Source organism: Taeniopygia guttata, chromosome 27 (assembly GCF_048771995.1).
Source record: "Taeniopygia guttata chromosome 27, bTaeGut7.mat, whole genome shotgun sequence".
Classification (NCBI taxonomy): Eukaryota; Metazoa; Chordata; class Aves; order Passeriformes; family Estrildidae; genus Taeniopygia; species Taeniopygia guttata.
The window spans coordinates 4,235,772-4,249,742 of NC_133052.1; the positions used below are offsets into that span (position 1 = coordinate 4,235,772).

General features: G+C 48.7%; 1 long non-coding RNA gene across 5 annotated transcripts; it reads right to left on the reverse strand.

Annotated features, from left to right (window-relative positions):
* Window positions 1-257: 257 nt before the first annotated feature.
* LOC115490701 (uncharacterized) lies at window positions 258-13,695 on the reverse strand. 5 transcript variants are annotated; one of them, XR_012052095.1, is made up of 5 exons: window positions 12,926-13,418; window positions 12,003-12,078; window positions 6,131-6,305; window positions 3,959-4,016; window positions 258-1,471 (listed from the first exon to the last, which is right to left on the reverse strand). It is a non-coding gene; the product is annotated as an uncharacterized lncRNA (long non-coding RNA). The 5 variants fall into 5 exon arrangements; XR_004365712.3 differs by having other exon boundaries at window positions 258-2,621; XR_012052094.1 differs by lacking the exon at window positions 3,959-4,016.
* Window positions 13,696-13,971: the final 276 nt, after the last annotated feature.

Here is a 13,971-nt window from a genome sequence, read left to right on the forward strand (position 1 = left end):
GTCAGACAACACAAAGCTCTGTACATTCATTGCAGTGACTCTTGCAGAGTGACCCTTCAGGCTCTTTTCTCCCCTCCAGTGAACTTCTGGGCATAACTTTGGTTCTAGCACTGCCATGACAGTAAATACCTCAATTCCCATGAGAACTGAGATTATTTCTGTGACTGGGATTTTAAAAGTCACAAGGATTCAGCTGGCAGAACCTGCAGGGTTGATCCAGGGGCCTGCAAGGGAAAATACCACCTGACAATAAGAAATGTAGCAGAATCACAAGTTTATTTTTTCTGTTCACTCCATGCAAAATGTCAGGGTGTTTCTGTAAATCAGTCATGATAATTTTCCTTCCTTGTTCTCAAACCAGAGACACTCAACAACAGCTTGTGTAGTTGCTGGGAATTCCCTGACCCTAGTCAGGATCACAACTGGAGCCCTCCTTGCCCTGTGCACAGTGCTTAGCAGTGGGGACAAGGACACTCATTTTGCATCAATGGCTTTGCAAATAATCAGAATTATTTTTGCCAAGCTGAAAATCTTGAAAGAGTTTAAATTTTTAAAGAGGAAAAAACTCAAATATCTGATATGTAAAAGTAGTGAAGAGAGCACCATAAGAGGGCTACTGTGAGTGATATCTTAAGTAGGGGCCCCAGGAGTTTCCAGTTTGACAAAAAAATACTTGTGGGAAAATTGGCAGAGAATACTGTGAATATTTTCAGGGAATGCTGAACACCCTAAAGTGTGAGATTCTCAGAGGAATTTGAGCCCAGTGGTTTATGCTAAGACACAGGAAGCAAAATGTCTCCATTGATGCCTTCCTCAGAAAGACCCAGTCAGGAACCAAGCCCTCCACACTCACTGCTTTCTTATCTTTGCCAGAGCAGATGACAATGTCCAGGGCTGAAACAAATTTGGACACTTGGAAAATCAGTTAAAAGGAAATTTTGGAGGCATCTGAAAGTATTCCTGCACCTTCTCCAGCTCAGCAAGGTGCTCTGAGCTGGTTTGATGGCTGTACAGAACAAGGGTGACCCAAAGCCAGCTCTCAGCCCGTCAATACCTGTCCAGGGAGCACCTGAGGGCAGGAGGGGATGGGGAGGGAGGGTTAAGCAGGAGGTTTGACAGATATTGTTCACTAAAGTGAGCAGCCCAGCCTAATGTGGGTCATTCACTCCCCACTCCTGCCCGGTCAGCTGCAGTATTAGTGCTGGTCAAAGGTCTCCCCAAACATTTACCATCCATTAAAAGCTAACTTTTCCATGGGATGTTTGAGCTTTGAGTCGCTGGATAGCTGCAGGCCATGCACAGGGCTCGCTGCCTCCCAGGGGGTCTCTCCTGTCCAACCCAGGGGAGCAGCATTCCAGGCTGGATGCTCCCTCTGCCTCCCGTCACTTCTCCAGCAGCCTGAGAGCTATGAACAGCTTTGCTGGCAGCTGGACATTCCTTGTGGGCACTGTCAAGTTTGCTGGTCTTCTCCCTCCAAAAATAAACAGCAAAATGTATTTGAGATCAGGGCTTAGAAGGAAATGGTTTTTAATGGGTTTTCTTTCCTTTGTGGGGCAGGTTTTCAAAGATTTGGAATTTTTCCCATCATATATTGTGTTTAAAGCAGAAATCATGGAGTGTCAGTTTGATTTTTCAGGGGGGTCTATCAGATTTGTCATTTAAATTTAACTTGGTGGATGTAAGCACAGCACAGGATGGTGCTTTACATCCGGCAGTGAGAAGGAGAGAAAAGGAAAATGCTTATGAGAAAGATCCTAAAGGATCTGACAAAGCTGCAGAGAGCTCAGGGAGAGCTTTGCCACACTCAAGAGTGAACAAGAAGCTCAAGATCTGACTCAGTATCAGAGTTAAACGTTTAAGATTAGGATTATGGCTCCATTAAAGCTTTTTACTGTATGGGACTGGATATGGCAATAAAATAGAGGCTTCACTTTAGGCCTGAAGAGAAGTATAACAATAACAATAATAGCAACAATTTGTTGCTATTAATGTTATTGTGATTATTGTTGTATTTCAGTCAAAATAGAAACATGGTCTAATTAAAATACATGCTAATCTCTAACCAGTAAAAACAAAGAAACCTTGTGGACAGAATTAGGAATTTAACACTGAGTTGGATCCAGTTCCAACATTTTAACTGGAATGATAAGAACTTTTTCTCAAATCCTGGGGAGATGTTGCTCTGAGGACAGTGATTTTATCACAGCTTGTTCCATCTACACTCTCAGATGACCCTTGGCTGTCAGTGCTGGCTTCCTCCTCCTTTTCTCCAACCCCAAAGTTTACAGTGCAGAAGCAGCAGCCCTGGTTCACTCTCTCATGCTCTCATCTTTGCTTTGTTTTTTAAATCCCATGTGTAAAGACACCCTACTCCCTTTTGCTTCACAAAAGGGATTTCTTGCATTTTTTTCCTTTCTTCTCTTTCTCCCTTATTTTCCAGTTCTCCCTCCTTTAACCACCTCGGTCCTATCTCAAGGTTTGAGAGATGTTCCTGGCGGACGCCTGATGAGCCTCACTTTGCTGGCAGCCCTGGTCACCTCTGACTTCATGGCTCCTACTTTGGAGACAGTTTGCATTTGTGATTTGGGCTTGAAGTGTTGCCATAACAAAACAGCATTTTCCTGAAAATAAAGCATAATATATCCTTATGAGTGCTTACATGGGAGAAAAGGGATTTTTTTTTTTCCCTTATACTTAGATGTGCTCAGATTCTGGCTGCCTCTGGAGGAACCAGGGTGCTGTGCATTCCCACTCTCTGATGTGCAATGGTTTTCTTCTTTAGGTCCTTGGGCCCTCAGACCTGATGGATTTGGGCCTGAAACTTTGAGCTCATTATTTTCTGGGTTTCAAAATTTTTGGACTTGAAATGAAGGACTTCCATCTGTGAATAGGTACAGAAAGAATGAATTTGGGTTTAAAGTTGTTGAAAGACTGCTCCTCATACTGCTGCTGCTTTTACCATCACAAGGAGAGAAGACAAATCTGAATTCCAAATTCCTTTTACAGCTTTCTGTTACTATTGCTCTGGGTGAAGTGAGCTCTGTGGAGTTTAAAATAGGATGAACATGGGAAATGGAAACTGAAAGGGTCAGAAAGCTTTTTCCTGTTAAAGAAGGCTCTTCCAGGGAATCAGCACCTGCTGGGTAAGGAGGCATCAGCCAGCATGAGCATCTCTCAGAGCTCTGGCCACGAGAGATCAGCAGAGCTTGACTGCAGGGACAACTGAGACAGCCCCTGCATTAAATCAGCCTCACAAAATAAGTAGAAACTGCCTCAGAATGTCCCCATCAAAGCCTAATTATCTGCTGACTTCTTAGACATGAGAGAATTTTCTTTGTCTATTTAATTTCATGCTTATCATCAAACTAGTCATTAAATAGCTGAGTATTAGGGGAAAAATGCAAAGCTTTCTAGTCTGTCTTGTTTAATCCTTCAGCCCCTCCCTTCCCTCCTCCCCGTCCCACTTTCTCTCTGGCACAGTCAGAAGAGGGGAGAGCAGGCGGGGTGTCCTGCTGGGCATTGTGTCCTGGTCTCCAGGTGGACAGGATGTGGGAGCTCTGGGAAAGGCTAGGATGGAAAATCCCCCAGTTCCATGCCAGAGCCCAGCTCTGGCTGTTGGCAATTTGGACTTGCTACACCCATGGGATGTAGCAGAGGTGCAGAAGCCACTAAGATTGGGATGAGACCCAGAGGTCTGATCATTACAAGGAAAATGAATTGTCTGTGAGTCAGGTGAATCGTTTAAAACAGAACCAAACTGATTGAACAGCAAATGGTGCTGGGCTTTCCTGTCTCATAACATATTAGTGGGGGACATTACATGAAATTGGAAAATAAAAAATTGTCAGTCACTGCAAGTCTTTTGTATGTCAGATGAATCAAGGATGTGGAATTGCTGCTTTGGGCAATATTTGAAATCAGGAATATAGAAACATTTAAGCAATGATTGGCTACTTACACTGATGCCAGCCCTGTCCCACTGGGATGAGTTCTTGCTTTAGGTCTCTTCAGCTGGGCTGTGTGGAGGGAACAGGGCAGGACTGAGCCCGCAGCAGCTTTCTTCAGCCTGCTTGAAAAAACTTGTCCTGGCCATGGCAGGATTTTGGCTCCACTAACCCAGATCACACCCAGGGAGGCGATTCCCAGCTTCACAAGGATTCGTGGCCATGTCCTGTCTGCTTCTCTAGTGTAGTATCTCTCCTTCTGAGGGCACATCACTGTCCAGTCAGCCCATACAGCAAGACAATCTCATCCCAAAGACCCTTGATTAAGTGTTTTGCCTTAATGCCAATTCCTGCTTTCTGCAGTTTGGCTTGAAATGTCCAGGAGGAACCATTCCCTAGCAGCAGCCTCCAAGCTGTAAACTTTTGACCTGAGCTAATTACTGAATCCACTTTATAGAAGTAATGAGGTTCTGAGCCTCTGCAATGCCTTGGAGGCTCTAGAGAGTCCGAGCCAAAACCTGAGCTCTCTAATCAGTTCTGACTGTTTTTTTATTCATTTACCGAGTGCCCTGAGGCACTGCCGCTCCTTGAGCTCCCTGGGAGGAGCTGCAGTGCTGCTCTCCCCAGTCTGCAACTGGGCAAAACATCCCAGTCAGGGCTGCAGGTATCCTCAGCACCTCAGTGATGAGAGGAGGAGACACCAGTGAGGACCAGTGATCAGAGCAGCAGGGCCAGAAGAGTTGTGCTCAAGTCTTTCCTCAAACCTACTACTGGGCAATTGGGATCTCCTCCTTCTGCCTCAAAACCTCCAACAAAGAAACAGATAGAACTTTGCTATCTGTGGGAGAGCACTTGGATGGCTGTGGGCAGTGTAATGATGAGATGAGGGGAGGGGTGGCTGTTCAGGACCATTCATGGACACTGGCAGCAGGAGCACAGCAGGAACAGGCAGTGGGAACACTGCAGAGATGCTCCTGCGCTCTGGGCAGCTTTTGAAATCTCATCTCCCTCACTTTGTTGTGTTCTTTCTACCCAGTACAGGCAGGCCACCAGCAGTCCAAAACTAAGCCCAGAGAAGTTGTGGATGCCTGCCTGCATCTGTTCAAGGCCAGGTTGGATGGGGCTTAGAGCAATCTGGATTTTTTCTTCTGGAATGTGTCCCTGCCCATGGCAGGGGATTGGAAGTAGATGAGCTTAAAGGTCCCTTCCAACCCAAATAATTCAGAGATTGTATGACTCTGTGATTCTGCCTTTCCCTGGGAACATTCAGGAGGTGTCAGCAGCTGAAGAAGAGCTGGAGATCTGCAACAAACCCCTCAGCCCCAAGCCCACCACTGGTCTCCAGTTGCTCATGGAGCTGACGGCCCCAGCTTCCCCTCTCAAAGGCTTCCCCTTGCCCTTGTGCTTGCTCTGTCCCCCTCTCTTACATGCTGAGGCACTCCCAGGGATGACACTGGGGAGAAGGTGACTGTGTCACCCAGGTCAGGACCCTGCTGACCAGCTCCACCTCCAGCCCTCCACTCCAGCAACCTCCCACCCTGGGGCTGCGTGGTGACAAGAACATCCCCATTTCCCAATGAATGGAGAAGGGAAGGTGCTCTGTCCCTGGCCAGTCTCATGACTAGTTTGAGGCATGAAGGGTTCTGCAGGCAGATGTGACCTCCTGATGCCAAGCCAGCTGTGCTGCCATGGTGGGGCCCCTCCCTGGGCCTCATCTGTGGGCCGTGGGGGACCCCAAGGTGAGCTCTGCCCCCACAGGGGGACCCCAAGGTGGGCTCCACTCCACGCTGGGCAGTGGGGAACCCCACCCTGAATCACCCCCAGCCACGTCCTGCCTGCCCATGGCAGAGCCCAGGCAGACAGAGCTTGCTTTGCCTGCCAAGCCTCTCTGTGCCGAGCTCTGCAGTGCGGGCAGGAGCAGTGTCAGCTGGGGCACGGGGAAGGCAGAGCTGCCAGAATGCACCAGAGCTGCCAGAATGCACGAATGGCCCTGCTGCTGCTGCTGCTGCTGCTGCTGCTGCTGCTGCTGTGGATCCCAGGGAGGCAGCGCTGGCAGGAGCAGGGTCAGGGATTTACATTGCAAATCCACACAAGGCTGAGCTGGAGCACCCGCGGCCAGCGCAATCACTGTCGTGGTCTTGGCAAACCCAGCTCTCCTTGCTGAGGGTGATGTGCTTGGTACTTACGTAAGACTGGCTCATCTCTTTCTGTTGTTCCTCTGTCTCCCTTCAGACAGAGGGTTGGAGATTCAAAGTGGGGACTTTGTGAGCATCCTTGTGTTCAGCTTGACAACTCAGATAATGGCATTTATCACACAGGTTTGAGGTATCACCTCACCTGACACAGGCAAGAGCAATTAACCTGCAATGCAAAGGATATTTTTATTTTGCATATAAAAATTCCAAAAAAATACATGTGATAGCTTTGATTTTAGCTCATAGCCATGCAAGTGAAGGCTGTGGCATCTGAAAAACTCAAAAATTCAGTGTTTTAAAATGGCTGTAGCAGAAAAGTAAAGTGACTGGGGGAAACAAGAGTGGTTCTCCCAACCAGCCCGTGCTATGGACACTGGGAAAAGGGTATTGGCAGGTGGAAATGCACCAGTCTTTTGCCATCAGTGAAGATGGGCTGATTTTGCATCTTTCGCTGTGAACAAAGAACTTACTTGTTTTGGAGGCTGCAAGGAAGTGATGCAGAAAAATCTGTGACTGGACAGGTAGGGATAAGCTGTGAGTGCTTGTTACCAACACACATTTATAATATTGTACAGTAATGCAATTATAGCATATCAATTTATAATATTGCATATTTTTTATAATTCATCAAACCATCCAGCAGGGGTTAAAACTTTATCTTGCAAAATTCAGATCAACAAGGATAGTAAGCTATAGCCAGTTCAGCCAATTCAGTGGTGGATGTGGCCAACAGAGTGTTCTTGAATTTCAGATACCTTTCCAAAAATAAGAAGAAAAAATTATAAGAACTATGTCAGATACCTTTCCAAAAATAAGAAGAAAAAATTATAAGAACTATGTTTAAAAAAAAAAAAAATCAGTCTCTTCAGGATGCATGTCAGTGCTCTCCATTTGTTGTCAGTGGAGCTGCCCTGGCTGTGGGCAGTGTGACCAGGGAGGCGAGCACTCCTGAGTAGGCTCAGGACACATTGGTTTATCAGGGACTATTATTATGGGATAATCCAAGATACTTGGAGAGAGCAATAAATCTTGGAGCTCCTGTGCCAGCTCTCATGTCCCCAGCTGCTGCACCATCATGCTTAGGGTAGTGGGACAGTGTTAGCAAACTTGAAGAAGCTATGAAATTTATTTCATTAAAACAGGGAAGAGTGGTAGATTTAATTTCGCAGATTTCATTTGGTGTTAAACCCATCTGCCTTTTAGTTGGGCAGATAAAACCCTGCTGCCAGTGGAATCAGTAACTGGAGTGGGAAATGCAACTGGACCTGGGAGGAGTCTGAAACGTGAGGTAAGAGGTGCAAGGCTGGCTGCTGGAGATAGATTTTTTTGTCATTAGACCATTTAGTCAGAAAAAGCAGATAAGCTGTTGGGAAAACAAGCCCTTCTCTGAATTTGAAACAGAAGCAGCAAATTGACAGATGGCTCAGGATAGCAGGAGCAGTACAGTGGGGCCAGCTAATCACTGGAGATAAGATCTGCACCACAGGCAGACTCCCAGCCCCCCTGTGGCACCGTCCCTGTCCCTGCAGACGTCCTGTCCTGGCAGGTGGGGAAATGCCACCGCACCAAGGGGTGACCTCATGGCCCAGGGGACATGTGCAGCTCCAGCTGTGGCAGCAGTGCCTGGTGCAGCCCCGCTGCCAAGGAGGCTCAGCCAAACCACAGCAAACCTCAGCCTCTGATGGGAGCCTCAATCTCAGGGAATATAAAAGCTCCTGAGACACAATCTGCCTCTAAATCCCTTGGCAGGTGTTTTCCAGCCCCAAGGAAATATGTTTCATGTTACACACAGTACCAAAACTGTCTTGTGAGAAGATGGTAAAATTAAATTCCTGAGGAAAAGGTTTGTAAGAGCATCAGGTGAGTCAGCGCTAGAGCAGGATCTTCTCTTCAGTGGGGTGTGTTGGGTTCTGTGTGCAAACTTGGTAAAGAGATCCACTCCAAAGGGATCCCTATCTCCAATTGTGCTCTGCATTCCTGAGTGTCACTACAGTCCAGAGCTTCCTGGGCTATCAGAAACTCCTGGGACCCCTCTCACAGAGCACCTGACTTACCTGAGCCTTGGGAAATGGCCTGGAAAGCACCACCCTGCTGTGGTTACACTGAGCAACACCAGGCACTGAGCAACACCAGGCTGCACTGAGGAACTGTGGATCTACAGCAGCTGCCTGGAGAAGCTGTGGCTGCCCCATCCCTAGAAGTGTCCGAAGTCAAGTTGGACAGGGCTTGGAGCAACATGGGACAGTGGAAGGTGTCCATGCCCATGGCAGGGGGTGGCACTGGATGGGTTTTAAGGTTCCCTCCCACCCAAACCATCCTGGGATTCCATGATTCTGTGACTAGCACAAGAGCTGCCAGGCAGGACTGTATGGTGAATTCCATCTTTGATGCCTCCATTCTGTCCCCACACTTTCTCCTGGTCTCCATTAACACAAGAGCCTTGGGAAGGTTTTGCTCAGATTACTGGGGAAGGTTTTAGGAAAATTCCTCTATGACATGCTTGAGAAAGCTCTCCCCCCCACCGCTGCAGACAATCCCATTTTCCCTCTTGGGGAACTCGGGCTGGATTGACAGGAGCCGACATCCATCCTGTGGGTGCATGCAGCTCCCGGGGCCTCTTTGTGTCAGGCTGCTTTAACAACAAACAGAGCACAGCCCCTGCAGCATCCCAGCCAGCGGGGAGACACGGGGAGAGGGACCCGGCAGGGCCAGCTCTGCATGCCTGGATTACCCCGGGGATGAAGCGCAGATGAAAACAATTTTCAGTTTTTTGGGTTTTTGTTTTCATTTTAAGATTCCCCATATTGACAAAAGGTGACTATGAGGCAGATTGACATCCAGATTTGACTTGGGAAACAGTTCAGCATTAACCTATTAAGCTAATGAACTCCAGTTATCCGGATTGGTTTGCCAAAATTAGACCCAGGAAATGGCTGCTTATTCAGTGGAAAAGAGAACATAAAAGATCTGCCCCTAAAATTTCTCAAAGCAGCTGATGATGTTGTCTAATTTCAATGGAATTCTTAACCTGACACATTTCAGAGAGATTGACTGTCAGGGAACTGACCCCTGGAAAAATCAGGATAATGGTACGTGGTACTGCTCACAGATTTTAAGGTTTTCCTATGTAAGTGTTACATTATGCACATCCACTTCAGGGTTAATAGTGCCCAGACAGAATCTGCCATAATAAATTTATTATGTATTATTAAACAGGGTTGCCCAGTAAATAAATTCAAAATATGTCCAAAGCCAGAGCTTTTAAGGCCAAAACTCAGCGATTTCTGTGGGATTTGGAATTGAGCGAGGATGCCATTTCAGCTGAAGGCAGCTGAGGTTCCTAACAGGTTCCTGATGCTGGGCAAAAGGAAGGTGTAGTGGCAGGATTATTGGAATTTCATTTGTGCACTGTCTGGGGAAGGCAATGTAATTTCTTTCCCCTTCTGCCCCCTTGGCTCTGTTGGAAGAGACTCTTTGCTCCTGTTTCCTGAATTTCATTGATAAGGTCAAAATGGCAGGATAAGCAGGGAAAAGACACGAGGAACTCAGTCCTACATAGAGAATTGAGTTGTGTATCATCATTATTATGATAACATTTGTGGTGCAGTGGAGGTGGAGGGCTAGTAACAGAGCCTTGCAGTGCCTGCACCAAAAATCCATCAAGGTCAGTATTTCACCTCCAGCAGCCCCGTGTGTCTGCCACCAGTGGAGGATGAAAGCATGAGGAAAATACACTTGCCCAGGATTCTCCAAACCTCCAAGCCATTTGTGTCTCAAAGATCCCTCAGGCTGGGAGATGCTGCAGTGCTCCTCACCACTGGGTATATTTTGTTTTTATTCCTATTCCTACCATATTTCCCTGCCTCATTACAGAAGGGAGGGAGGCAGTGAAATAGCAGAGATGCTCCTTGATTCCTTCCCTCGGCCTGGCCTTCCCCATCCTTTCCATATCCATATGCAGAAGGGAATGATGGACTGAGCATTTGGGACTCTCACAGCCACAGATCAGTCTCAAAACTGACTGTGACAGTTGTGCAGAAACGTTCTTAATTTGGGAAGATGAACAGGAAGGTGCAATGTGTCTTTAAAAAGCTCCTTGCCCAGGGAGACATGGGTCCAGCACATCACCCAGGAGCCCGAGAAATTTGATAGATGAGTCTCCAACATTCTTGTCATGTCTCCCCTTCTCGTTTTGCCCCCTTCCCCAGGCTGGAAGTGCTGAGAGGCGTGCTGTGAGGTCTGCCTTGTGTCCGGGAGCCTGTCAGAGCTGGGACATGCAGCCCATGGCCTGCAGCTGGACTCACAGCAGTCTCCATCAAGCACTCATCCACACGTCTCTCCCGGGCGGAATGCCCTGGGGTTCGGCACTCCTTTGTTTTGAAAGTCACAGTTATTTGTATCAGCAAAGCATGCAAAGAGTGTCCCAAAACGAGAGGGAGGGGGAAGAGAGAGGGGGGCAGAGAGTTTCTGTGCCTTATGGGATCACGCTCAGAGAAGCAGGGAGAGATGAATTCTTGGGGTCTGATACTAAACAGAGCAGCAGTGTTTTTGGGGAGAACCCCAAGTGCCATGGCTGTGAGTGGGACATTGGCTGGTGCAGGCAGAGCAAAGGAGACTCTGTGAGGATCCAGCTCTCCCTTGGGTGCTGCCAGGCTGCACAAGGCAGAGGAGAGAAATGGCAACAGCAATGGGGTTGGAAAGCTGCTGCTAATGCACACAGGGTCTGCAGATTATGTAATAGAGAAAATCCTCCAGTTGGGGCTCTGGGAGAGCAGGGAATATAAAGTCCTTTTTCTCCAGTAGATGCTACACAGGAATGACCTGGGGACATGAGAGACAATGATAAGTGACTCTCTCCATCCCCTTTTATCCTGTTTACAATACAGAGGCTTTCCTTGAACAAAACCCTTTTTTTCCTCTCCATGCTCCTGGCTGTTGTGTCTAAATGAGCCAATTTGCTGAAGAACTCCTCCTGGAAGGACTTGAAGTCTAACACGAACAGACGCTGGGTTGCAGCATGTTGTTTCTGGCAAAAATCAATTTCTTCACAAAAGAACAGAAATCTGTTCTTGTATTTTCAGTGCTTGCCATTTCATCAAGGCTCCTGTGATACCTCTCACAGCCGTGGCCAGGAGGGAATCCCGGAGTCTATTTCCATTCAACCTATTTCCAGAAGTGTTTGAAAATGGGGTCTAATGGCCCAGGGAAGAGGGAGCAAAGGAGTGAATGTGTTTGTTACTGCTGCAGTTAATGGTTTTGTTGATATGCTGTTTATCCTTGGGCTGATGTGATTTCTGGGGCTCGAGTTGCTGTTTGACATCCAGGGGATAATCTCTTGCCAGAGGCCTGGCTGGCTGCATGGCAGGGCAGGGCAGACTAAGTTTGATGCATCATCTGAGACACAAGAGATGGACCCACAGGGACAGAATCTCTCGTTAATTAAAGATGTATTGTTGTTTCCCTCTTTTATATCTGTGTGGTGCTCAGGGATGTGTTCTCTGTGACAAGACTGCATTCTTCAGGTGCTCACCCTGAACTGCAAATGAGCAACAACAGAAAGAACCCAACACTTTGGAGACTGGTTTCCCAGTTTGCCCAGTCTCACATCAGGAGGTGTCTGCCTTTAACTTCCCCACCTCTGAAAATATTTTCTCACTTTTCCTCCATCATTTGTCATCCTTCAGTAGCCTGAAGTTTTGCTGTACAATTATTTTGGTTTTGCCTAAGTCAAGTGCAGGACACGGCTGAGGGTATTGAAGGAAGTTTAGGACTTAAATCAGTGTATTTTATTCCAGAGTATTAGAGCATTTTATCTGGATGGACCCACTTTAAGACATAATTCTTGTTGATAAAGCAGGTTTACCTCATGTCACAGGTGGGACAGGCAGCACAAACCCAGAAAAGGGCAGAATCAGCTCAACATCGGAGGAATTCAAAGCCTGAGGAAGAAGTATAAAATGACAACATTTATTAGAGGGAAGAAATAGTGGAGAAGGAGAGAGCTGAGTGCTTGTCTGGACCATGAGGACAGAGGCTACAGACTTTTCAATTATTGATCTTGTGGTATAGAGTTGAATGCTTTACAGAATACAAGCCTTTTCCAATTTTTCCCAATCAAGCTCTTATTGGCATGAAGTTACATTTGTTGACAAGAACTATTTTCCATTAAACCACAGTGACAAGATAGAGTTATGGTCCTAATTTGAGCTTTTTGATCAATCAGTGTTTGTAGCTGTGCCTCTGATATCCTGCTGCCCTAACTGGGCTATACCTTCCCACCACATTGGGGTTTTTTAAAATATAATTCATCTTCTCCTTGCTTTTCCCATGAAGTAAATGGTGACAGGAATTCAGGTGGCCCAGCAAACGCTGACCATAAAGATATTGGGTGTAGTAGCTTAGTACATACAAGGAAGAGCTGTGGCTTCAACTGTGGTGGATTATCTGGTCCAAACAATGAAGAGTAAACTGAAAAGCAGTCTCTCATGCAGCCCCAGGGTAAAGCTCTGTCAGATAGGGCAGGAACCTGCAGTTCCACCATGAGTGGGTGACATCCCACAGGAGAGAATTTAGTGTATTTCTAAGTATGGAGAAAAACCAGGATTATTAAGAAAGCAAACCTTTTTGCAGGATGGACACCCTAAACTGACCTTGACCATGTGGGAACAAACCTGTGAAGTGCAGGCAGTTCCCTGGCAAAGAAACACTGAACAGGACAGCAAGACACGGTGCAGGACAGGTATAATAATTGTGAAAGAGCAGAAAGAGCTGTTTTAGAAGGGATACCTGGAGGTAGGATTCATCCTATGAGGAGGGAGGTACCAGCTCAGTATCTGCATCTCCAGGTGTGTTGGTCACTGGACTCCCAGAGGTGACCTCTGGAGGTCCCACCTGCAGAGCTGCGCCCAGCCCCTCCTCGGCATCAGGAGGATGTGGAGCTGCTCAGGGGAGGAGGCTGCAAGGCTGAGCCCCTCTGCACGGAACCACGGTGGGAGACCTCGGGGCGTTCACCTGGAGAATAGAAGAATCCAGGGAGAACTCAGAGCCCCTTCCAGGGCCTGGAGAGCTGGAGAGGGACTGGGGACAAGGGATGGAGGAACAGGACACAGGGAATGGCTTCAAACTGCCAGTGGACAGGGATGGATGGGATATTGGGCAGGAATTCCCTTTGAGGGTGGGCAGGCCCTGGCACAGGGTGCCCAGAGCAGCTGTGGTGTCCCTGCACCCCTGGCAGTGCCCAAGGCCAGGCTGGACAGGGCTTGGAGCAGCCTGGGACGGTGGAAGGGACAGTGGCACGAATCCATTCCATGCTCCGGTGCGGGGGGATGCAGTTCGGCGACCCCAGGCAGCTCTCGCAGCTGACCCCGCGCCGGGAAGCTGCAGTCACCGATTCCGACGCTGCGGACGGAGGGAGCCACCCACATCGTGCGGGAAGGGCCGCCCGCAACCGGCCCGGCCCCTCCGGGACCCTCACCGCCCCTCACGGCCGCTCCGGGACCCTCACGGCCGCTCACCGCCCCTCACGGCCCCTCACGGCCCCTCCCCGCCCCTCCCCGCCCCTCCCCGCCCCTCACGGCCCCTCACCGCCCCTCACGGCCCCTCACGGCCCCTCACCGCCCCTTCCCGCCCCTCCCCGCCCCTCACGGCCGCTCCCGTCCCCTCACGGCCCCTCCCCGCCCCTCTCCGCCCCTCACCGCCCCTTCCCGCCCCTCCCCGCCCCTTCCCGCCCCTCACCGCCCCTTCCCGCCCCTCACCGCCCCTCACGGCCCCTCACCGCCCCTTCCCGCCCCTCACCGCCCCTCCCCGCCCCTCACGGCCCCTCCCGGCCCCTC